Genomic DNA, 23,019 nt, shown 5'->3' with positions numbered 1-23,019 from the left:
AATAAAAAAATAAAGTTGTTTAAAATAAAAGCTAAAAATGACACAAAATCTTCTACTAATTTATTTTTTTCCCTTTCAGATTCTGATCTCTAAAGATGACAGGGGGGACGTCATTTACTGAAAGAACATGCTGATAGAGAAATTATTAGCTGCTGATAGAGAATTGGTTGAAAAAAATAAAAGAACGGTGCAACAGATCTTAGATTTCATCAAAGAAAGCGAGCAAAAGGTTAGACAAAATATTGTTAAAAAATTCATTACTAGAATAATATATAAAAATACTATAAAAATAAAACTAACATAAAAAATTACAGGATTCTACTTTTTTCTGTGAAGCAACAGTCATAAAAGTTGACTCGCATTATCGATGGTACTATATCTCATGCAACGACTGTAGGAAGAAATGTGATCCTTTAAGCTCATATTATTGGTGTCCTACATGCGAGAAGAAAGTTAACTTCCCATTAAAAAGGTAACTCTGGCAAAAAAATTATTATTAATAAAGTTTAAAAAATATTTTATGTTCAATATGTTCAATTTAAAACTTTGCAGGTATAGGCTGCAATTAGAGGTTGAAGACCACACAGCATCAACAAATTTTGTGATATTTGATAAGGACGCAGAAAATATAATCCAGCAACCCGTTACACAGATTAGCATTCCTGGAAAAAAGGTACCCAACTAATTAAAGTAATTTAAACGAGATTTTACAAGTTTTTACAATTTATTTTTCATTATGTCTCATTTATTTCAATGAAGAAAACAACTAACTTTATTACATTACAGGATGAAGATAAAGAAATTCTGCCGCTTGCAATTGAAAAGTTATTAGGCAGAACATATCTGTTTCAATTAAAGGTGACCGCATTCAATTTCACAACATCAAAGCAGAATTTCACGGTTTCAAAAATAATTGACGCTGAAAAATATGCAAAATTGGAGACAATACAGGTTTTACATTTAAATTCTACAAACAAATGTACACATTAATTTATATATATATATATATATATATAAATAATTATAACAGGACTTTCTCTTTCGAAATTATTTCTTATGCAGAAGACAAAATTATTGCCAAAAAAAAGAACTTCGGAAGATGAAGAACCGAAGGAGCAAATGCAGAAGCAGATGCTCAAATTTTCAATGAAACTCCTCCAAGGAGCAAGAAAATTATTCACAAGGTTAAAACTATATCTATATATAAAAAATTAATTGAATAAAAAATTGTATGCTAACAAAAAAAAAACATTCACTCTTACAGGGATTCAAAAGAATGACTAGAATGCGAAGTTCAAACAAAGTCAGAATTGGATTCATTTCATCAAAATTATTACTTTTTTTTTGGGTTTAAGAAACTATGATGTTAATAATTTCTCATGAACTGATTATGTTATTCCAAGAGAATGATTACTTCTTTTCTTGGCTTTAAGGAAATCTAATGTTAAAAATAATCTACTTAATTATTGTTGTTGTTTTACAATTTTTTACTTATTTACTTTTATTCTGTTTTGATAATTATGTCTTTTCTTCCTTTTTATTTTTTAATTACAAATTTGTTATTACAATTAGGTCTTATATTTTGACACAAAGTATAAGGAGAATAAGCAGATTATATACACATCTATAATTATATTGTGAATTTAACATCACCTTTATACTTGATTAAAAGATGGCAACTATTCTCCTTTAATATGCTCATATAAACTATGTTTTCCTTTGTTTGGAATTAAGATACTACAATTATTTCCTTATATTTTTTCTCAATTACTTCAAACCTGATTCAATTTATTTTTTCATCTCTAAAGAGGCGTTAATATAGGCAAATTTTATAATCATAAATTGTATAATCCGGGATTTTACAAACTATAACTTGGATGTAATAAGCTAAAACTTGAATTTATAAAACTTTATTTTTAAGTTACAGCGCTTTCTTTTTAAGTTTTAAATCTTTCTTTTTGGGCCGCCTTGTGCATCGCACGGGACTGCAACTACTATATAAGTAAAGCGGAATCCTCTAAGCCGTTGTGGTGCCACATGTCAGCCCCTCTTCATCCTGTTTTAATTAAGAGTAAGAGCGGCCAAAAAAATGGGAAAATGAAACGCCTTTTCTATCCTAATAATCTAATGTATCCTTCTGTATCCCTATTTATTATAAGAAAGCTATTCTATGATTTATTATTTATTGCCGATTTTTCATCTCCCTAAAACAATTCAAAATGTTTCCTCTTCCACCCCACAATTTATTACGGATTTATAACCTTCTTAAAAGCCCCTAAATCCCTTAAAATCATCAATTGCCGATTTTAAATCTCCCTAAAATAATTCAAAACGATTAACCGAGAAATCCAAAAGACGTCTCAAGATTTTAATCTTAGAATTAAATGCCTTAAAATCAGCACAAAACAAAATTACTCCAAATACATAGTACCCTTTCCATTCCTCCTCCTTTAATATTGCCACATCTGCGCCAGCGATTCTCCTCTTCCATTGGGCCAGTCACTGCCGCGAAAATCAACAATATGACGACCGATTTGAATATAGCCACTTTGCTTTAAGCCAATCGAGAGGATGAAAGCAGGTTTGATTAGCCTTATCATATTTGGGTTTTATCATAAAGATGGATCATCCGTTTACTGACTGATTTTTCACCGTTACAATTTTTTTTTTATCTGCTTCGTTGTTTGTAGGGCTATTTGGGTTATTTTCGATGAAATTGGAAGCCCAGAGATCTTAGCACCTATACTGTGTGTTAGAGATCGAAATCAATACAGATAAAAAGGAACATGGTGGATTGATGGTTGAAAGTGTTTACACCAAATTCAATGTATCTCTCTTTGTCTTTTGTAATGTTTTCTATATTTTCATCATTTATCTCTTTTTGTTATTATTTTGGTTGTTTTACAGAATAAGAGAAGAATAGAGAGGTGTTCTAGTTCCTAACACCCAACTTTAAAAGAGGATACTGGTCTTTACAAGCCTCGATCACCAACTGTTCGATGAAATATCCACTGTTGATAAGTCTATTTCTCTTTTTAATTGTAGAGCTAGGATTGTAATGAACTCATTGGACTTAAGCGGATGATATTTTGTGAATTGGCTCATAGGATATTTTGTGAATTGGCTCATAGATAGCAAAATTTTATGAATTTCCGTTGTTTTTATGCTTAAATATTTCAATTATACATTATTTTTTGTTGAATATATATGTCAATCTTTGGATGAATTTCTCATACTCTCTTCTGTTGAAACTTTTTGTGTATCTTATGAATTTTTCTTTTTTATTTTCATTTTTTTATCTTAAAAAAAGCTATAAATCTTTCTTTTTTGGGCCGTCCCGTGCATCGCACGGGTCTGCAACCAGTCTATTCTATATATATAAAGCTGGATGTGGTACGCTGAGGGTGTGCCACGTGGCACCCCTCTGCAAACCGCATTCAACCCTTTTTTTTAATGCAAAAAAAAACTAAACCGTTGTGGCTATTCGAAAAGGGTGCGGCTTCTCCGAAACATTTTCAGAAAAGGTTTTCTCTTCCCGTTACATTCATCCCTAATTTATTTCCACAAATATAGCGCATTGGTTTCCTCTTCACGTTTCAAATAAATTTTCTATTAAATTTCCCATATCCCATATGACCGAATTCCATTTTGTGCTGGATTTTTTCGAATTCCAAACGCATGAAAAACGAAACGAATTGGAAACTATTTAGTATATTTCCAGATTTATCGCCTCCAAATCCCCATCCCCAAAAAAGGAACGACGATTTGGAAGAGGAAACAAACCATTTTCGTTTCGTTCTGGGTGTTTTTTCCTGACGGAGCGATTTTCATCCTCGGACTCACAGATCAGAACGGAGACATGCAGATGGACACGCGCTTGTTCTTCTTCTCTCTCCTGCAGTATGTATTTTTTTTCCTAATTGGGGATCATGCCCGTCAACTGTTTATGTGAAACCCATAATACACAAATTTTTGTTTATATGAAATATTTCAGTGTGTCATTAATGGATCATGCCCACCAAATGTTCCATGGAATGCCTGACAGATGAAATTACATATCAATCTTGAAGAGGATGGGTCTTTCTGGATTGCCTTACTGCACTTGGTAGCATGAATCTTGAGGATGATTTTTGTGCATCTATCGAATGCAGAGCAGTTGGTAGCAACATATTCTTTCTGAGATATAACACTGCTATTCTAATCTATGGATTCAGTTTCTTTTCTTAATGTGTTATCCATAGAGAGGGCTACTACATGCAATGGGTATTTGTGGAACATATTAGAAATCAGCATTAAATGGGCCTTATTTGGGTAGCAGTACCTGATCTACTTTTCACTTTTCCAGTTTTCATTTCAATGATCTGTTATCCATAGAGATGCAAGTGTATTTCAGTAAGAAAGATTGTGCTTTGTTACATTTTTTCCTTTTTGAATTGGTGCTTGATTATATGGGTGATATGTTTGATAAGGGGGATTCGAAACTTAGATGAAACCCAGGTTTTGTCTTCGTATTTTCTTTTAAAAATTTTAAATGTTGTACGATTTTTTTTTAAATTATTTATGTTTTAATGCAGGGCTTATGATCGAGCTGTGATAAAGTTCAGGGGAATCTATGCCACCATCATTTCTAATTGAGGGATTATGATTAATATCGGATGCAGGTGTACAGTTGAGTGCATGTTTCTTTTTTAGCTTGATTCCGATTTAAAACAGTGAATATTCTTTTTATTTTAATTTCTGATTTAGGAGTTCTTCTGCCCACTTTTTATTTATGATTTTTATTAGCGGTAACTTTTATTAACTTTCAGTTGTAGAATTGTATGCAAAATTCTCTGTCATACAAATATAGTTGTAGAATTGTATGCAAAATTCTCTGTCATACAAATATTGATAGTTCAATGAAAGACAGGAAATTTGGATCAGATGTCAATTATTTGTTGCAAATATGGGAGGTCACTGTTCAGTCCATCACCTTACAATATAGGCCATCACATCAATAAGCCGTTTCATTGGTTTTATTATGCATGGGTGCTAACCATTGCCCAATAGCCCAAACTTGAGACAGATATGCCAAGATTACTGTGTGCATGACCAGTATGACTTGAATTATGCCAAAGATGAGATTTAGATATCTGTGTTCATGGTACCTCGCTTCTGCCATTTGTGAAAATTCCTTGCTGCCTTTTGTTTCTTTGTATATCAAAAATGGAGTTTCGTACCGCGGTAGTGCGACAATAAGGGTCACTATTGTCTAATCTTCTATTATAATATTTATAATATTTTATTTTATGTAAATATGTACCTTGCATATTCCTTATCTTGTCATTTCTTGGCCTGCTTTAAGATATTTCATCGTGCATCTATAACACTACCACCCTGTTCAGTTTGGATTATTACACTAGATTGTGACCCCCCTAATCCAATTATTTTGACAATCCATTGCCACAATCTCTTGTTAGAAAAAATGATGTGCAAATCTGTAATTTAGGATTCGAGAATACCTTGAATAGAATTAATCTCCTATCTTGTGCAGTCAGAAATCAACAGTAACTATTCTGCCAGAATTAATTGTAAACAAATAAACAAAAGTCGTTAGATCACTTATCGAGTTGAGGCACGAAGGATCTTCGCTGTCCTTAAGGCAAATCTCACCCCCACTATGACGAATCAACGGTGCAGATGGGCGTCTTGGTGTATGCCTCCAGGATTCAACAACTCTCGCTCCAGGGGTGTGCCCTCACGCAGCCCAGATGCCTTAGAACTTACTTATATGAGCCAAATCGCCTTGATCGGAAAGTTTAGGGGAGAAATAGATGTTCCAGAAAACAGGAAAACAAAGAGAAGAATAGAAAGTTGTTCCAAAAAAGATGTCTTTCTGTTTTCCACAAATCCGAATAAATAGAAAACTAAGAGACACGTTAGGTTGAAACGTCGCACTCATTTAGTGCGTGAGAAACGTTTCCCAACGGTCACTAAACCACGATTACGCGTTTTCTTAAACGGTAAAACTAATTAAATAATTATTAAACCAAGAGAAAAGAAATAAAAGAAAATTAAAAGAAAAAAAGGCTTTGGGCCCATGCGCGCGGCCGGGCGGCGTGCGTATGTGGTAAGACCAAAAGCCCGCCGGACCCAAGTGGCGATCCGTGCGCGTAGGATCCTCATAACCTCTTGCTCATTTACAAGGCTAAGAGAGTGAAAGTATATATATGGCCACTCTCACCCTCTCACACTTCCCATCTAGAACTAAAGTTTTTTCATGACTTTAGTCCTTTTGGAGGGAAGCCCAAAGGCGTAAAGCAAGAGAAACATATAATGACTAAAAACACCCCATTGTAATTTTGAATTACAAAAATACTTTTTTCACATAAAAAGTCAATATCTCAAATGAAAAGTCAACATCTCAAACGAACAGGGCATGTCTTCTTAGTTGAGTATTTGATAGAACAAAACTAATAGTAGGAAACAGTCATGTATGGATGGAAGAAAGACATGTTGAAATCTATATTATAGACTATGAACTGAAAATTTACAATCCAAAAAATATAGGATAAATAAAAGGAAAACTTCGAAACCGCATCACATTGGAAAGAGTTTTTTTTTTTGGCGTGGATTTGACAGAGAGAATATCTCTTTCTTTTTTTTGTAAATCAAAGAATGCCAAAAATCCCAGCTATGTCCTATGATTGATTTTAATTCAGTTGGGTTTTGAACTAAATGATTCACTTCCTTTTTATATTTATGTTTTGTGCATATGCAACCTCTGTTATTTGTTTGTAATATATTTCTTTTCCAGTTGAGTTAGAAGACCTCTCACTCTTCAAGTCCAAGATTTTGTTTCCATTGATATTCCATTTCTGATCTCTGTTATTTTGTTCTACGAAGCAGTCGGGATGTTGTATACCTGATGTTTTATGTTCTAAACGTTTTGTATGAATTTGTATTCAGTGATCTGTAACTTCAGTTTTTCAATTTGAATGTTATTACCTGTGATATTACTGTGATGCTATGCTTCTACACTTAATGTCTCTATGTGTCCTCTCTTCTCAGTGTTCATTCTTCTCTTCTATATGCCTTGGTTTTGTTTCTCATTTTCTCCATGTTATTGTCCTCTTTTTATGAGAAACATTTCTTTTTTTTGTGTGTATTCTTTTTCCTCTTTCGATATTTCTTTGGGATCTGATGAGAATGTTTTATTCTTCTTGTTTATCATTTGTTTGTTATATGTGGTAAAAATTTTACATTGTTTTTCAATTTTAATTATGTTCTAAATGATTAATGATACAAAATTAGTTGTAAGAGATTGATTCGCCTTTTAGAATTTCTGATTCTTCTAAGAGGTCATGGTTTTTTTGTGTGTTGGAAGTAAATGCACCTTATCTTTTTTTTTCTTTTTTTCTTTTGTTATTTATTTTTTTCATGGAAGAAATGTAATCCAAAAACGTATTGCACTCTTTATTTTCCATTTCTTTCACTTTTCACAAATCTACCATCCCTTTTCAAAAATATTATTGCTCATTGTCAATAGGGTTTAACTAATTCCTAATCTTCTTGAGATATGCATCTTCTTCTGTCTCTTTTTTTTTCTAAAAAACAAATTATAAAACATTTTTTTCCTTGCCCCGTGCATCGCACGGTGTAGACACCCCATTTTGACCGGACCCAAGCTCGTTGTGTTTGTGCGAAGCCTTATCCAATCAATGAGTTAGGACCCCAAATTCTACCCTAAGATAGGTTAGGGTCTCACTAAGATCCCCACAAAATTTTGTTGAAATCCGAGCTTGTTTGCTTAATAAACGAGCCAAGAGAGTGAGCACAATGCAGACCAAAAGGGGGGTTGAATTAATCGAGGTAGGGGCTGTCCATGGGAAAAGGGAGTGCAATTATATCATTTCTTATGACAAGGGGGGTGCATAATCCCGTCCGAGCCGCGCTTGATTCGCGCTCCCATCAAAATTTGTGCGCCCATCAGTATGGTAGTGCCAATATCGGTGGCTTTCATTTTAGTATAAAAAATAAAAAAAATCAGAAAAAAAAAGGAAAAAAAATCTCATTTTCACAGATAGAGAGAGAGAGCTGAGAGAGAAAACCCAGATTTCCCAAATCCTAGCCCATTTTCTCTTTTTTCCGATCGAGTTTCTTCTTCTCCGGCAGATCTACCGGCTGGAATCCAAGCTCTGATCGCCAGGTGCTCTGTCTAAAATCCTTCTAGCAGTCCCTTCTTCTGCTTTATCAAATATCTTTTTCTCCGATCGAGATTAGCCAGATTCCGGCTAATTTCTGGCTGGATCTTCTCTTCAATCATCTTATCTTCTTCCTTTTCTAGTGCCAGTTGTTGTCATTTTCCTTTCCTTTACTATCAAAACCTAGATCTAAACACTAATATCCAGATCCAAACCGTAGATCCATTATTCCATCTCAGATCTAAACCTTGTTCTTCTATCCTGGATTAATTTCTGTGTTTTTTTGTTAGAATCTTACTATTCCTATATCAATTTTTATTGATTCAAGCTCAGATCTGAGATCTTTTCCTCTGATTCCGTTGCTTCCGTGTCTAAATCATAGATTTAGCTTTTAATGTTTTGAGTTTAAAATACAAGATCCAAGCGCAAGGTGTGAATCAGAGCTTGTTCTAGAAGAAGTAGCAGGAGATTGGATCTGATCCAAGGTACCTTATGATTTTGATCTCAAATTTCAGGTATGATCCTTGGTTCTTTACTTTGTGTCCATGTCACTATGATGAAATGATGATTCAAGCTTAGATTTAGGTTTTCTTTTTAGGAATTATTAATGGATTATATTTTATTTCCTTATTTTCTTTTTATCTTTGCTGATCTCGTTTTTTTTTTATGATTGGTTTGGGTATTCTCTTGTTGTAACTACAGATATTGCTAGCTAAAATATTTAAGAGAAGAAGAAATCAATATAGCAATGATCTGTGCTGTAAGATGATTTGGTTTCTTGATCTCAAAATAGTCCAATGATGTTCTTTAGTTTTTATTGTAAGCCCAAGGGTCTACTCTCCAATCTTGTTTTGATGATTCTAAACATAATTGATTGTGTTTTTGAATACTAATCAATTTGCTTTGAAGTGTTGTGTTAAAGATAGGATTGATCATTGAAGAAACCAACACACAACATGGTCATGCTTGAAGATGTACCCAACAAGAGTCAAATGAGCTAAGTGGAGCTCACATCATTACTCAAGCAAGCATACAAAGATGGAAGATCAATTGAAGACCAAAGCTAAAGAGGAATTGAAGGTTGCATAGGTATCATTGTACATCCCTTCTCTTTAGATTTTCAAGTCAAGGCAAAGTGTTTTCAAAATGTTTTTTTCAAAGAACACTTAAAGAACTTTAAAGGTTTAGTGAATGATTATGTGGTGGACCAACATGTTGGGACCCTCATAAACATTCCATAATTATCATAGGAGTTGAGTTCCAAAAGCAAAAAAATCAAATAAGCAAAAAATACACAAACTGCTAATTTTTTAGGCTTCTCGGAACTCTGAGATTTTTCTCGGAACTCCGAGAGTTCTCTCGGAACTCCGAGAAATGGTCCAGTAGCTTCTGGCCATTTTCTCGGAACTCCGAGAAATGGTCCAGTAGAATATTTTGTTCTTCTGGCCGTTCTCTCGGAACTCCGAGAATATTTCTCGGAACTCCGAGAACCTCGCGACAGACCAAAAACTAGCCGTTGGGATTTAAATTAACTTGTGATTTTTGATATCAACACCCCCAAACGGTCATATTCTTTGGTGAGGCTATATATACAACATCTAGAGGATTCATTTCCTCTCTCTTGATGATTTGAAAACCTCCTTAAGCATTGAAGAAAACTTGCAACCCATTTTGTGCTTAAGATTTGATTTTTCCCAAACTTGCCTTGCACTTGCAAATTTATTGAGTTGGGATTCTTAGAGCTTTCACTTGCAACTACCATCATTTAAGAGCAATCAAGGATCTACAAAAAGCATCAAGCTTTCGAGAAGAAGCCAAGCTATTCAATCTTCACTTCTTGTATAGGTGGCTAGGGCATTCCTTATTTAAATTCCCTAGAGAGTAACCGCTTAGAACTCGGCAGAGAAGGAGAGTCTTTGTAAAGGTGTAAGGGCATTCTCATTTAATATCCCTTGGAAGTGTAACCGCCTCGAAGCCGGGCATCGTGGAGGTCTCCAATAGTGGAAATCATTAAGGACGATCTTAAGAAGAGTGGAGTAGGGCTTTGCTCGAACCACTATACATCGGTGTGTTCTTTCTTGTCTTGCATTTCCATTATTAATTTTTGGTTTGGCATTTCATTTTGTTTCTAATTATTTGCACTAACCAAATATTTAATTAAGTGAAGAAAATTCCAATTAGGTTCACAAGTAATTTTCAAAAGGGATAATTTAGTGTTAAAATTCAATTCACCCCCCCTCTTGTTTATTTCAATTGGTATCAGAGCCTCGTCTCTAATTTTTAGAAAACCCTAACCGGTCTAGAGTAAAGATTCTAAAATGGCAAACTACCCTCAACACCATGAAGGTTATTCAAACACTAGGCCACCCTATTTTGATGGAACAAACTATGGTTTTTGGAAAACTAAAATGAAAATCTTTTTAACCCAAGATTATCAAATGTGGAGAGCCATTAATAATGAATACATATTACCCACAAGAAACCTAAATGATTGGACCGAAGCCGAACAACAAGCTTCGAATTATAATGCCAAAGCCATGACTTCCCTTATTTGTGCTCTATCTCCTGGAGAATTCAATAGAGTATCAAATTTGAATTCGGCTAAGGAAATTTGGGACACTTTGGAAGTCACCCATGAGGGAACCAATCAAGTTAAAGAATCTAAAATGAACCATCTCTTTCGGCAATATGAGCTCTTTCAAATGACACCCGATGAAACAATTGCCGACATGTACACTAGGTTCACCAATCTTGTAAATGGACTAAGGGGACTTGGAAAACAATTTTCAAATAGAGACTTAGTGACCAAGATTCTTAGGTCCCTACCTTTGTCATGGGAATCCAAAACCTCCGCAATCACCGAAGCCAAGGACATGAACACATTGAACATAGATGAACTAATAGGGTCCTTGATCACTCATGAGATGATTTTCAAAACAAAAGCACCCGAAATTGAAACTAAAAGTGAAAAAGGAAAAGGTGTTGCTTTTGCTTGCAATGTAGGTGAAAATGAAGATACAAAGGAAGACATGGAAGATGAAGTTGCCCTCCTAACAAGAAGGATCAAATTCTTACAAAGGAACATGGGAGGCATGAGAAATAGAAGAACTAATCTCCCATTCAAGAAGAAAGAAGAACTTGGTGATGGGTCTTCTCAACCCCGATGCTACGGTTGCAAGAAGCTTGGACACATTCGTCCGGATTGTCCACTCAACAATGAACCTACTTCAAACAACCGCTTCAAGAGAAGAGAAGGCAAGAAAGGAATGACCGCCACGTGGGATGAAGAAATTGAAAGCGAAGGCGAACAAAATGATGGCGAAGATTGCTTGATAGCAAAGAACGTGTGCTTCATGGCCTCAACAAACGACAATAACGAGGTAAACACTTTAAATGATGTCGTTGTTTTGAAAGAAGTTCTTGATTCCCTACAAAGTGCAAATGATGAACTTGAAATTCAATTTGATAAAATTGCTTCACTTGAAAACTCTCTTGCTAACATGACAAAAGAATTTGGTTGGTTAAAGAAAGATCATGAATTTTTAGATGATAAAAATGAAAAATACAAAGTAGAAATTCATGAGTTAAATGCTTCTATCACCATTTTGAATGAAAATCGACAAGAGCTTTCGATTGAAAACAACAAGCTAAAGCATGAAAATGGTAAAATATCTTTTGAATATGATGAACTAAAGAAACTATTTGAAAATTTTGAACATAGTTCATTGAAATTGGATAGGCTTGTTAACAATCAAAGAATGCCACATGATAAAAGTGGACTTGGTCTTAAATGGAATACTACAATATCCAACTATAAAAACAAACTTTTAAAGGCTTCTTCTAATAGTACCAAAACTTGCTTTTATTGTGGTTTAGAAGGTCATTATAAAGTTGCTTGCATGCATGCTAAACAAGATAAAATTAAATTGAACTCTAAAGTAAAAACAAATGAACATAGCAAGATTAGGAAGATTTGGGTACCCAAAGGATCTCACTTGCCTATTCATATGTAGGTATGCCTTAAAAGCCATAAAAAGAAGAACACATGGTACCTTGATAGTGGATGCTCTAGACATATGACCGGAGACCTTACTCAATTCGCATCCCTATCACTCAAGGATGGTGGAGACGTTACCTTTGGAGATGATAAGAAAGGAAAAGTCAAAGGTGAAGGCACCATAGGTAAATCTACCTCTCCCATACATTATGTACTATTTGTTGATGGCTTATCCCATAATCTTATTAGCATTAGTCAATTATGTGATAATGGTTTTGAAGTTGTCTTCAATCCCGATAAATGCATTGTTAAAAATAAGATAAATGGAGAAGTAAAATTCATAGGTTCTAGAGACAATAACATTTACACAATTGGACTAGATGATCTTAGACTCCAAAATGTGACTTGTCTTAATGCCATTAGTGAGGACTCTTGGCTATGGCATAGGAGGTTGGGTCACGCCGGAATGGATCTCATTTCGACCCTCTCCTCAAAAGAAAGTGTTAGAGGATTGCCTAAGTTCAAATACATCAAAGATCACATTTGTAGAACTTGTCAATTAGGAAAACAATTGAAAAGCTCATTTGCACCTAAAAATATGATTTCAACTTCCTACCCCTTGGAGCTACTTCATATGGATCTTTTTGGACCAATGAAGACAAGTAGCCTAGGTGGAAAGAGGTACGTGTTCGTAGTTGTGGATGACTACTCACGGTTTACTTGGGTCATATTTCTAGCACACAAAGATGAAACTTATGGAAACTTCCTTACATTGTGTAATCAAATACAAAATGAAAAAGGTGTTGCTATCTCTTACATTAGAAGTGATCATGGAACGGAATTTGAAAACGTACATTTTGACACTTACTGTAATGAACATGGCATAAAACATAATTTTTCCGCACCTAGAACACCTCAACAAAATAGAGTAGTAGAAAGAAATTATCGAACTCTCCAAGAAATGGCTAGAACTATGTTGAATGAAAATGATCTCCCTAGATATTTTTGGGCGGAAGCGGTTAGCACCGCTTGCTATATCATAAACAGGGTATATTTAAGGCCAATTTCTAAGAAAACACCTTATGAGCTTTGGGAAAACTTGAAACCAAATATAAGCTATTTTAGAGTGTTTGGATGTAAATGCTTCATTTTGAACATTAAAGAAAATTTACACAAATTTGATAAGAAGTCGGATGATGGAGTATTCTTAGGGTATTCGTCACATAGCAAGGCATATAGAGTATTTAATCGAAGAACCCTAGTTGTAGAAGAATCCATGCATGTGACATTTGATGAAAGAGAGCCAACACCTCAAGAAATGCCACATGATGAGGATGAACCCATTGAACATCTTTTTCCAAAATTGAGTGCTCCTCCTCATGCATCTACAAGTCATACATTACCTAGTGAGGAAGTAGAAAATGAAAATGATGACTCATTGCCTAGGGATAGGAGAACATTGGTAGATCATCCTGAATCCCAAATTTTAGGTGATGCCACATCGCCAGTGAGAACTAGATCATACTATCGTAGTGTGAGTAACAATTTGGCGTTCCTATCCGAATTAGAACCTAAATCCATCAAAGAAGCTGAAAAGGATGAATATTGGTTGATGGCTATGCAAGAAGAGTTAAGTCAATTCGAAAGGAACAAGGTGTGGAGGCTAGTGCCTAGACCTAGTAATCATCCAGTCATTGGCACGAGATGGGTGTATAGAAATAAATTGGATGAAAATGGAATTATCACTAGAAATAAAGCTAGGCTGGTAGCCCAAGGGTACACTCAGGAGGAGGGAATAGACTATGATGAGACATTTGCTCCTGTTGCCCGTATGGAGGCTATTAGGATACTCTTGGCATATGCATCCCATAAAGGATTTAAATTATATCAAATGGATGTCAAAAGTGCCTTCCTAAATGGCTATATCCAAGAGGAAGTGTATGTTGAGCAACCTCCAGGTTTTGAAGACTTCAAACATCCAAATCATGTCTTCAGGCTTGATAAAGCTTTATATGGATTAAAGCAAGCTCCTAGAGCTTGGTCTGAGAGGCTTTGCACTTTCTTGGTTGAAAAAGGATTTGAGATGGGAAAGGTGGATAAAACATTATTTATCAAAAGAGAAAATCAAGATATCCTCCTTGTTCAGGTCTATGTGGATGATACCATCTGTGGCTCAACTAATCAAAAATTGTGTGATGAATTTGCAACCTTAATGAAAAATGAATTTGAAATGAGCATGATGGGTGAGTTAACCTATTTCTTAGGACTCCAAATTAAACAATACAAAAATAGAATATTTTTAAATCAAGAAAAATATACAAAGGAGTTATTAAAGAAGTATGGCATGGATAGCAGTAAGATATCAAGAATTCCCATGAGTACTACTGCTAAGCTAGAAAATGATGAATTTGGAAAATCTGTGGATCAGAAACTGTATAGGGGTATGATAGGTAGTTTGCTCTATTTGACAGCCAGCAGACCAGACATTATGTTTACTGTCTGTCTCTGTGCTCGATTTCAATCGGATCCTAAAGAGTCTCACCTATCAGCAGTTAAGAAGATCTTCAAGTACTTAAGAGGAACCCAAAGTCTAGGACTGTGGTATGAAAGATCATCTTCCTTCACTCTCATCGGATATTCAGATGCAGACTTTGCTGGATGTAGAGTAGATAGGAAAAGCACTAGTGGGACTTGCCAATTCTTGGGAAAATCACTTGTTTCATGGTTTAGCAAGAAGCAAAATTCAGTAGCTCTGTCCACAACAGAAGCAGAATATGTTGTAGCTGGAGCTTGCTGTGCTCAAGTCCTATGGATGAAAAGCATGGACTATGCAATCAAAATGGAAAATATTCTCATCCAATGTGACAATACTAGTGCTATAAGCTTAACAAAGAACCCCATACAACACTCAAGAACAAAACACATTGAGATTAGGCACCACTTCATCAGAGATCACTCACAAAAAGGGGATATTTGCTTAAAATATATCAACACTGAAGATCAATTAGCGGATATCTTTACAAAATCCCTTAGTGATGATAGAATTTGTTATATCCGAAGTGCCTTAAACATTTGGAGTGCGGATCAAGTCAAAGAAATTGCCAAATAAATACTTTGTGTCTTTCACCAGCTTATCTATATAGTATTTATACATATCATCTTTGTTTGGTAGTATCTGCATGAATGAGATGTCAAATATTAATCTTAAAAATCACTCAATTGATACTCTTAGCCTTCTTAGTTTTCTAAGTTGGAGAGGTATCTTCACTTTAATTAAAAATACCTAACAATTTGACATTTGTCAACATCTTGATCATGAACAGGTATATGTGCATTACTTGGCTATATATTTCTATATACCATAAGCATTGATTTAGGGGGAGTTATCTACTCCTAAATTTTTTTTACACCCTTTCTGTCGATGACAAAAGGGGGAGAAGGTTTGAAATTGATTATCTATTCAATTGACTATATGCACCACATGCTTATAACTTGTATCATTTATCTGTGTGCATATATTGAGGGGGAGTTTCAGTATTCACTTGCCTACTATGTCACTCCACACACACCTCATAATCAATTTTGTTTGTCATCATCAAAAAGGGGGAGATTGTAAGCCCAAGGGTCTACTCTCCAATCTTGTTTTGATGATTCTGAACATAATTGATTGTGTTTTTGAGTACTAATCAATTTGCTTTGAAGTGTTGTGTTAAAGATAGGATTGATCATTGAAGAAACCAACACACAACATGGTCATGCTTGAAGATGTACCCAACAAGAGTCAAAGGAGCTAAGTGGAGCTCACATCATCACTCAAGCAAGCATACAAAGATGGAAGATCAATTGAAGACCAAAGCTAAAGAGGAATTGAAGGTTGCATAGGTATCATTGTACATCCCTTCTCTTTAGATTTTCAAGTCAAGGCAAAGTGTTTTCAAAATATTTTTTTCAAAGAACACTTAAAGAACTTTAAAGGTTTAGTGAATGATTATGTGGTGGACCAACATGTTGGGACCCTCATAAACATTCCATAATTATCATAGGAGTTGAGTTCCAAAAGCTAAAAAATCAAATAAGCAAAAAATACACAAACTGCTGATTTTTTAGGCTTCTCGGAACTCCGAGATTTTTCTCGGAGCTCCGAGCTCGGAACTCCGAGAGTTCTCTCGGAACTCCAAGAAATGGTCCAGTAGCTTCTGGCAATTTTCTCGGAACTCCGAGAAATGGTCCAGTAGAATATTTTGTTTTTCTGGCCGTTCTCTCGGAACTCCGAGAATATTTCTCGGAGCTCCGAGAATGGTTCTCGGAACTCCGAGAACGTCGCGACAGACCAAAAACTAGCCGTTGGGATTTAAATTAACTTGTGATTTTTGATATCAACACCCCCAAACGGTCATATTCTTTGGTGAGGCTATATATACAACATCTAGAGGATTCATTTCCTCTCTCTTGATGATTTGAAAACCTCCTTAAGCATTGAAGAAAACTTGCAACCCATTTTGTGCTTAAGATTTGATTTTTTCCAAACTTGCCTTGCACTTGCAAATTTATTGAGTTGGGATTCTTAGAGCTTTCACTTGCAACTACCATCATTGAAGAGCAATCAAGGATCTACAAAGAGCATCAAGCTTTCGAGAAGAAGCCAAGCTATTCAATCTTCACTTCTTGTATAGGTGGCTAGGGCATTCCTTATTTTAAATTCCCTAGAGAGCAACCGCTTAGAACTCGGCGGAGAAGGAGAGTCTTTGTAAAGGTGTAAGGGCATCCTCATTTAATATCCCTTGGAAGTGTAACCGCCTCGGAGCCGGGCATCGTGGAGGTCTCCAATAGTGGAAATCCTTAAGGACGATCTTAAGAAGAGTGGAGTAGGGCTTTGCCCGAACCACTATACATCGGTGTGTTCTTTCTTGTCTTGCATTTCCATTATTAATTTTTGGTTTGGCATTTCATTTTGTTTCTAATTATGTGCACTAACCAAATATTTAATTAAGTGAAGAAAATTCCAATTAGGTTCACAAGTAATTTTCAAAAGGGATAATTTAGTGTTAAAATTCAATTCACCCCCCCCCCCTCTTGTTTATTTCACTTATACTCTGAAAATTATTCAAGGAAAATAAAATGATGTGTTAATACTAAGTCAGTTTGTGGAAACTCACTTTATACAGAGTGTACATAGACTTTTCTTCCTTTTCTTCTCTTGATTGTGAATGTCTCTTTTCGGATCAGCTATGTCTTTATCACTATATGAGTGTTCAGTTGGACTTTGTTTCAATTCAAATATGTCTTTGTATTGATGTGTGTTTGGTTTAAAGCAAATTTCAGCTTAAGTGCGTTTGTGTGTGTCTCTGTGGACATATAAGTGTATGTGTGCATATATGAGTGTTCTCACTAAGATGAAATTGTACAGATGTCGTTTGCCTGCCTTGTTTTGATTTCACAAATGTATAGATTGAAAATCTTGTTGTAAATGCTCTCTGCAGTTTTCAAAGTTATGGATACTTTTATTTTAGCCCCATGATTATCTGTGTGCGTTAGTTATTGAGGTTCTCATATTTTGTTATGTGTAAGGGGATAGAATAAATCAGTATGAATACAGAGACTTGATAATAAATGTAGCATTTTCAAAATACTATGTATAGGTCCCTTTTGTGCATAGTTTGGCTATTGAAACGTTGATGATAGTTAAAAATTCTAATGATATTATTTCAATCAGTTTCAGTAGTTGGGCTTCAAATAGTACGTGGATGTGAAAAGTTGTTATGAAAATTGAAATTTGAGTACAATAGTGTAAGGTAAATTTTAAGCAAAAAACTGTCAAAGTGTTTTATGGTGTGCTGATATACTTACCTCATCATTCTAATAAGGATCTCTGTATTTTAAGTTCAGTTTAAAATACCATATCTTGTAATTTCACACAGGATTCAGCCCATGGTTAGCTCCCTGTTTTGGCACAATGTGAGCCCATGGTTCAGCCACTGGCAGCACAATTCTATCCATGATTTAACCCCAATTTTTGCACATTTTGAGCCCATGGTTCAGTCACTGCTAGCGCAAATCAGCCCCCTGTTTTGAACAAGTTTAACCCGCAAATCAGCCCCCTGTTTTGAATAGTTTCAACCCTCAAATCAGCCCCTGTTTGGTACACTTCAGCCCCTATTGTATACATGTTCATGCACATATGAATGAATACATGTGATTATGAAAATACATATGGCTGTGGGTGAATACATGTACGAATGTGGCTGTGAGAGTGTACATGCATGTGTGTAATTGTGCAGAGTCTTTTGCATATTCTGTGTGAACTCTGGAATGACCACTCTGTATGGTAATACTGCTGTAAATGTTAGGTGTTAAAATTTCATGGTTACCCTTTGAATTCATTCTCCAAAACTTATAGATGCTCAATTACAGGTTATGGCTCTCGGTGTTTACTTGAATCGTATTTCTAAAAAGAATATTCAAAAGCTCATTTGCCTAAACAGCTGTTGGTTTGAGTGTGCACTTTATATTTTATTTGAGCACTTCTCATGAAGCATGTTTTATACGCTAGGTAAGCACTACGTTATGATCAAGAAATGAGTGTATCTAGGCTCATGTTGAAAATTGTATTTTGATGTGGGGCTGATGGGCATATACATTGGTTTTGCATATTTTAAATATAGGATTGTAATGAGGAGGTTGATCCTTACAATGTGCATAAGTAGCATCCCCCCTTTTATTTCATTTACTCTATAAGGAATAATTTCAGTACGATTGTGCAGGATTGGAAAATGAATAAATTCTACCAGGTTTCCCATTTTTTGTTCCATTTAGAATTGGTAAATAGGTTATTCTTTAAGTGTGGTGTTATTTTTTTTTCGAGATTGTCACCATTTTGGTTTTTTATAAATCTCAACAGTCTTATTCTAGAAATGGCATAAACATTCTTGTGCATTATTGCTTACATAATTTCAGCTCATACCTCTCTGTTATTTGTAAAAATAAAAAATAAAAAAAAGATTTAGAAAGGTCAGATTAGACTATTGAAGAGAAAGAGATTGGATACCATTTCTTTTATGCTACATCCTTTTATGCACTTAGGAGAATAATGTGAAGAATTCTTCTTATGACCTGTTTGATCTCCAGCTTTGATGTCATTGTGGTTATGTCCTTTTGGTTCAAAACAGTTAAGGCTTAGATACTCTTCTTGTCATTAATAATTGAAATAAATGTTCATGTATAATGTTTTGTTCATGTTATAGCTGATTTATGATTCTGTCATTTGTAGAGACTATGAATATAACTCTCATCTTGCTTAGATAATAAGATAGGCTGCCTATCTGATTTGGTTTGGATGTGCGCATAGCATAGACTGGAATTTGTCATTTTCTCCTGTTATGTTAGAGAAGCAACAGGTGCCCATGTCGGCATGTTTTTTTTTTAAGTTTCTTGTCTTTAAGGTGATAGAGATAGCATTTGAGTTGTATCGGCTTTGGTTTGGTCTTTTCATCTTAGTTCCGTTTTAATTGATAATGGTGAGTGTTTATTGGATCGAGGGCAATGATGGCGATAGTCATAGCCTCCCCTTTAGAGAGACAATTTGTGTCTCTATAGAGCAAGCCTAGCCTCAGGGGACTTGCTTAGTCCAAGTAGTGTTCCCCTCTCTATTTAGTAGACTTCTCTAGTTTTTTAGAAACCATTAGATGGTAGTTTCTCTTCCTCATTTAAGAGACCATGTGGTCTTATTAGCGAGTTCCATTCTAGGAGACACGCTTTGTCTCGTTAGGCAGCTCTCCTCTGGGAGCGAGCCTCGTTGCTTAGAGCCCGCCTTTTCCCATTGGAGGCATACAGTGCCTCATTTATAGAACATTCCCTGTTTGTCTCTCTTTTGAGCTAAAAGACATGCTATGTCTTATTTGTCCCCCTTTATAGAGTCTTGGAGAGTCTTTGACTCATTTATCCTTTTTTAGTGGTAGCATTAGAGAGTCTTTGACTCATTCCTCCTTACATTAGTAGTGATATTAGAGAGTCTCTAACTCATTTACTCCCTTTCCTTAGTTCTTAGTTAAACTTTTCTTCATAAGTGTTGTCATTACTCTTCTTTATTAGAGACTAGCACAGTCTTATTAAAGCTTTGCTTGGTTGTGATCTTAGATCATCTCATTACTTTTGATAGCTAGCTTATTCAGTTCAGGGGTTTCCCCTGTTAGCCCTAGGGTTTGACCCTAGGGTGTTGTTTTGCATTTTCCCTTAGGTCTTTGACCAAAAGGGTGAAATCAGAAATTAAAAATCTAAAAACATCAGAAATTCGAAATCCAAAAACATTTGAAAAGCTTTAAAACCCAAAAACATTGAATACATTTAAAACTCAAAAACATTAGAAATTTAAAACATAAAAAATATTTGAAAATCTTAAAAAAAATCTAAAGTGTTGAGTGTTTTAGAAGTAGTAATTAGGAGAGATCGTTTCGAACTACGTTGGCTTGATCCTCTTCCACGAGGTACGTAGTTGTGGACCCCGATCCGGGAGAGAGGTGAGGGACGAGCCCCCAGCGGCCTCTAGGATCATCCACGTGTGAAGAAGAGCTCTACCAAAGAACTCTCGAAACGGATGCCACCCTCATAGCATAGCACGAGTGGCGATATAAAAGGGATACCTCTCGATTCGGGAACAAGTCCGGATTCGAAACATACCTAAACAAACTTAGAGTCGCCATCCACGGTATACGGCCACGGATCCTTTAAACAAAAATATGCTCTGTATACCATGATTAACCAGAAATATATATAGGTCAGTGCCAGATTACGAATGGAGAAGGTCTGAGAGCACCCCCAATTCGTCCGAGTGCAAGCACTTGGTCTCTTATGCCATTTATTATTAACTTCAAAGAGTTTCGGGCGAAAATCATATGAAATAGGAACAATTCTCAGGAATCGTCTACCTAAGCATGCATTTCCTGAGGATAAAGAAATAAGCATACAAAATGAAATGAAAAATGTGTCACCTAAGCAAAGGTAGATTACGAGTGACATGCCTAATGTGTATCTAAATTCTGGTAGACATACACATGCAAGCTACAGCTAAAGGTATAGGTCTGTACAGGAAAGGAAATCTAAAATTAGCAGTTGATCATGAATAGTAAATGAAATAAGGAACAAACAAAAATGCCAGGCAAATAATAGAAGAATGAAATAAAACCTATGGCGTGCACATAGCGCCTATCTGCAATGGGGCGAATACATAGCGCCTAATATAAAATCCTAACACATCTCATCTAGAAAGCAGTAAATTGTAGACACCCCATTTTGACCGGACCATTTTCCCCAAAATCGAATAAATTATCGAAATCGAATAAAATCCCAATCCCGAAGTTGAGTCGAGATCCCGGAACCGAATCTCAAAATTTTTGAAAAATCGAACCCGAAAATCCTAAAAATGCCCATTTCCATATATTTTTGAAATCGTTTGAAGGCCTGGATGATCTCTGAACCCCATTGGCATCCTCCGTTCAAATTGCCCTGATCCTCCAGCTCATTTTCGCAAAAATTTGAAAGAGTTACAAATTTTTTTTACACCCCTGAGTTTTGGTATTGGCACCTCTCTATACAAATTTCTCAAGTGTGGATGATGCTAACTCAGCCTCTCCTTGATATTTTATTAGCTTACCTTGTCTCTTAGTGTTTAGACCGTGTTTAAATGGGTACATTTTCGAATTAAAATTTGTCAAGGGACAAGCTGAGTTTGTGTGATTATCAAAGCGATGGTGAGTTTGTTTCATTTCAAATGGAAGGGGGTTGATTTAAACAAGGAAGGTGTGGCAATACCAAGCCCTTGTATTAAAAGGAGAAGGATATATTTGTTTTTTTTTTACTTGGGGTAGCCCACTCAAGTGCAAAAGCAAGAAATAAAATACACTAGATGGGGGGCTGCCCATGAGAGAGAAGGGGGCGTAATATATCATTTCCCATTTGCAAGGGGGCATTATTGGAATTTTCCATTGCTTTCTTTGCAAGCCACAAGCATAGGCCATTAGATCAAAGAGGTGAAGTGTAGGGCTCAGATCATCTAGAATGTTCTAGGTTTTAGGGTTTCTAGGAGGGCATTAAGGCTAAAAGAGAGAGATGGATGGCTGAGATGAGAGGGAAGGAAATGGATGGCTCAGATTAGGAGGAGGGTTTTTACCCTAACTATAAAAAATAGAAAATCTCATGGGTAATAGGGGGAGGCCAAAATTTTTCTAAAAAAAAAAAGAGAGAGGGAGCTGAGGAAAAAAAAACCCTCTCCCTTCCCTACCACCACCTCCGTCGAAAACCACCGCCACCCTCTTCCTTGCCTACCACCACCTCCGTCGAAAACCACCGCCACCCTATTCCTTGCCTACCACCACCAACATCAACAGCAACCACCATCCTCAACCTTCTCTACCAACACCATCAAGCTCCACCATCGGCCTCCACCCGAACCACCATCTCCAACCATCTTCTCCGGCATCCTCCCGGCCACCGCACCTCCACCATCTCCCCAGACCCAAACCCTCTGCAACTGCTAGCCTTAACCACCGCACCTCCACCATCTCCCCAAACCCAAACCCTCTATAACTGCTAGCCTTAACCACCGCACCTCCACCATCTCCCCAAACCCAAACCCTCTGCAACTACTAGCCTTAACCACCACCACCTCCGGCCAAACCCACAACCTTCATCATCCCCCGCCTTCATCCCAGAATCCGGTAACCCAAAACCTGCAAACCGCCACCACCCCCAAATCCATTTCCCGACCAACCACCTCCGGCCACCCTTCTTCCACCACCACATCCCACCGGAGCCGCCGATATTTTTCCACCATCAGCCACCCACAGC

At 36.1% G+C, this 23,019-nt stretch overlaps 1 long non-coding RNA gene across 2 annotated transcripts in view; it reads left to right on the top strand.

Moving 5' to 3' along the window:
* Positions 1 to 3,459: 3,459 nt before the first annotated feature.
* LOC143851673 (uncharacterized) overlaps positions 3,460 to 23,019 on the top strand; it is a 48,546-nt gene continuing 28,986 nt past the window's right edge. The window contains exons 1-3 of one of the 2 annotated variants that reach the window (XR_013236448.1): positions 3,460 to 3,524; positions 3,846 to 3,900; positions 4,575 to 4,668. This is a non-coding gene — a long non-coding RNA (uncharacterized LOC143851673). Of the gene's footprint in view, positions 3,901 to 4,574; positions 4,669 to 23,019 lie in introns of both variants that reach the window. The other variant, XR_013236447.1, reaches the window with a different exon arrangement.

The sequence above is a fragment of the Tasmannia lanceolata genome, unplaced genomic scaffold (assembly GCF_043159265.1).
Source record: "Tasmannia lanceolata isolate RefF3 unplaced genomic scaffold, GAP_Taslan_0.1 ptg000018l, whole genome shotgun sequence".
NCBI lineage: Eukaryota > Viridiplantae > Streptophyta > Magnoliopsida > Canellales > Winteraceae > Tasmannia > Tasmannia lanceolata.
The sequence above is the reverse complement of the archived record's forward strand: the minus strand, read 5'-3'. Positions and strand labels throughout refer to the sequence as shown.